Source organism: Hippocampus bargibanti, linkage group LG09, assembly GCF_051943395.1.
Source record: "Hippocampus bargibanti isolate YZ-2025 linkage group LG09, ASM5194339v1, whole genome shotgun sequence".
NCBI classification, from domain to species: Eukaryota; Metazoa; Chordata; class Actinopteri; order Syngnathiformes; family Syngnathidae; genus Hippocampus; species Hippocampus bargibanti.
Genome location: NC_142742.1, coordinates 19062501 through 19065358, shown reverse-complemented (window position 1 = coordinate 19065358; position 2858 = coordinate 19062501). Strand labels below are relative to the sequence as shown.

General features: G+C 39.8%; 1 protein-coding gene across 6 annotated transcripts in view; it reads right to left on the bottom strand.

Moving 5' to 3' along the window:
* Positions 1–222: 222 nt before the first annotated feature.
* Positions 223–2858, bottom strand: part of adck1 (aarF domain containing kinase 1) — a 71637-nt gene continuing 69001 nt past the window's right edge. For all 6 annotated transcript variants that reach the window (XM_089005203.1, XM_089005206.1, XM_089005204.1 and 3 more), the window contains one exon: positions 223–2858. This exon is cut by the window's right edge and continues 1822 nt beyond it. The gene's annotated coding sequence lies outside the window, so the exon portion shown is untranslated.

The following is a 2858-nucleotide window of genomic DNA, read 5'->3' as shown; positions in this document are numbered from 1 at the left end:
AAACTAGAATGCTACTGCAGTGCCTGCTGTGAAATCCTAGCCCACAGCAGTTGACTTCTGATTAAAATTTTGATTTTAAGAGGAAATAATAATCAAGATGAAGTCATTTTTTGTTTGTTTGTGTGTGTTGTGTGTGTGTGTGTGCGTGTGCGTGTGCATGTGTGTGCGTGTGTGTGTGTGTGTGTGTGTGTGTGTGTGTGTGTGTGTGTGTGTGTGCAGTAAAGTCTTGTTATATTGATATCAGTTATATTGATAATACTGCTTATTACGATACTATTTTCATTTCCCGTGTACATTTCTAAGGTTTTTATGTGTAATTAGTTCCGTTTAGTACGATTCATGATTATTACGATAATTCGGTTACTACGGTGCTCTTTTTCATCTCCCGCCGGCCATTTTGCTATGTTTATATCGATACAAAAGATACTTAAAGGACAACCGACGTCACTTTTTTGTTTTTTAACAGACACCAGAAAAACGTTTTATAGCATCTAAAATACCCAAAACACGCAGTATATTTTTAGTCAAATGCAAAACACCAATAAAAATGACTTAAAGTGTCCAAAATCTGCAAAAAATTGAGCTGCGAATTGGGCATTTTCAGAAAGTCCCGCCCCCAGTTCGTGACGTCATGCTGAGACGTCTTGCATTGCTTGTGAATCAAAACAATGGCTTCAGATTCGGAGAATATGCTTTCTTGTTACACATCCAGTTATGAATATGATTCAAATAGTTCTGAAGAGGAAAGCATACATGTTTGCAATCGATTAAATACTTTTTAATTAATTAATTTGTGCCATTTTGAGGCAACATTGGGGGAAAATCTCTCACCCAAAAAAAGAGGCACAAAATGGCGACCTCCTGTGGCCGCCTCCGTTTCCACAGGCTGATAAATTCCTTATATGGCGCTTGGACGCCCTCTTCTGGCCTTTTGGCGGCTTTTGGGTGCAACACGAGGTCCCCAGACCAAACAAGTCCAGCAAAATACATTGACGTACTGGAAGGACCGCTACAATGCATCTTTTTTACTGTCAAGGGCGGTCCTTTAGTGACGTCACGTACGGACTCGTCACCAATTCAAAAACAAGACTTCCTGAATATTCAGTGCGAGTCTTAAAACGTAAAATATAGCTATATGCGGTGGAATCTTATTAAAATACTCTCAGTAGAAGTCATTTGAAGCCATTTTACAAATTATGGACACAACTTGTCCGGAGACGTCGGTTGTCCTTTAAGGTGAATCGATATTTGCTTAGGGGTTTCTGTACAGTACCACCATTATCGAAATCTGTATCGGTCGCGCCATTGGTTGACTTGGTCACGTGACCAGCTCACATGTCTTGCAGTGTAGCAGACGCCATTTTCTACCGTCTTCAACCATAGCGAAACGAAAGAATTGTGACCTCGGAACGAAATACAAGGCAATCGTGGCTGTTGAGTAGAATCCAACACGAAATTAAAGCCAAGAAGCCCAGAAGATTCCCATAATGACGAGGATGATGAGGATGAAGAACACCTATTGCAACAAGCACAAGCGTTGCAAGGTGCTACGGACGTACAATCTTACTTAGAATCCAGAGAAAATGCATCAGGTTTTTTAGAACTGTTAAACAAGATTAATTTGTTTGTGTTAAAAGGTGAAAATGGGAAGCAGAAGAAGATTGAATACATTTTTAAATTGCATAATAAGATGTAAGCGTTGCAGTTTCCCTGTTGCAGTGTTATGTGCATGTACACTGTACTGTACTGTATATGAATGCAATCGTTTTTTGCAACAATGTTTATTGTTTTGTCTGCTGAAGCGTGATGATTTTCAACATTACTGTACATGCCATACTGTATTAAAGATCCCCCAGTCACGTAACCGGCTTCCGTGTTTTGACCTGTCATACGGGAAGCACTAAAAAAATTCGTAGCAGAGCTCACGTCTTTCATTACTGCTGCAATAGCATCTGAAACATACTATAATGCCCCTCAGCATGGCAAATGTTGCGCACAGTCGCTGCTATAGCGGGTTGGTCAAAACGTAGCAGTTATAACATACAGATACAAACAGGAGGTGTTGTTACGCCACAGCTCAGTCATTCTATTCGGGCACTTTCTCGAACCCCTTTGTCGGGTCCTCCCAAGCCCCAGTCACGTGACCAGCTTCCGTGTTTCGACCTGTCTTACCGAGCACAATAAATAAAAGTGTAGCAGAGCTTATATACAGTACTGTTGTTTGACACCAATTTCAACTATGGGGAAAACGTAAGAATTGTGATATCCGAACAACGTACAAGGAAATCGTGGCTGTGGAGGACAATCCAACAAGCAAATCCTTCATCGCGAAAGAGTTCGACGTGCAGCAGAATACTTCATCAACGTAAGTAAAGTAAACGTTGCAGTTTTTGTTTTCCATCCATGTATTTAATTGTGTTGTATTCACATATCTTTATCGCTTGCAACAATCACTGTTTTTCATGTTTGTACATGCTGGCGTTCGTAGTTTCGTGTGAATAGAACAACGTGAGGATTTGGCATTGGTTGCAAGGTTGAAAGGACATAGTCATTAAAACAGTGTAAAGATGTTTTTATTTTATGCATAAGTTTATTTTTCACTTCACAACTGTACAAAAAACATGCTAGATATGCAATCCATGAACCCAATGATAAAATTACATGATGCCATGTCAAAGATACCCCATTTATGTATTGCCCCCCCCCCCTTTTAACGCAGTTCGGCGCAGGACGGATATATTGACATTTTTTCAGACTCCCGAGAATATCAATATAACGAGACTTTACTGTGTCTATATATATATATACATATATAGTTTATCTTGTAACCTTGCGTATTTGTAGTGTGAACTGTTACT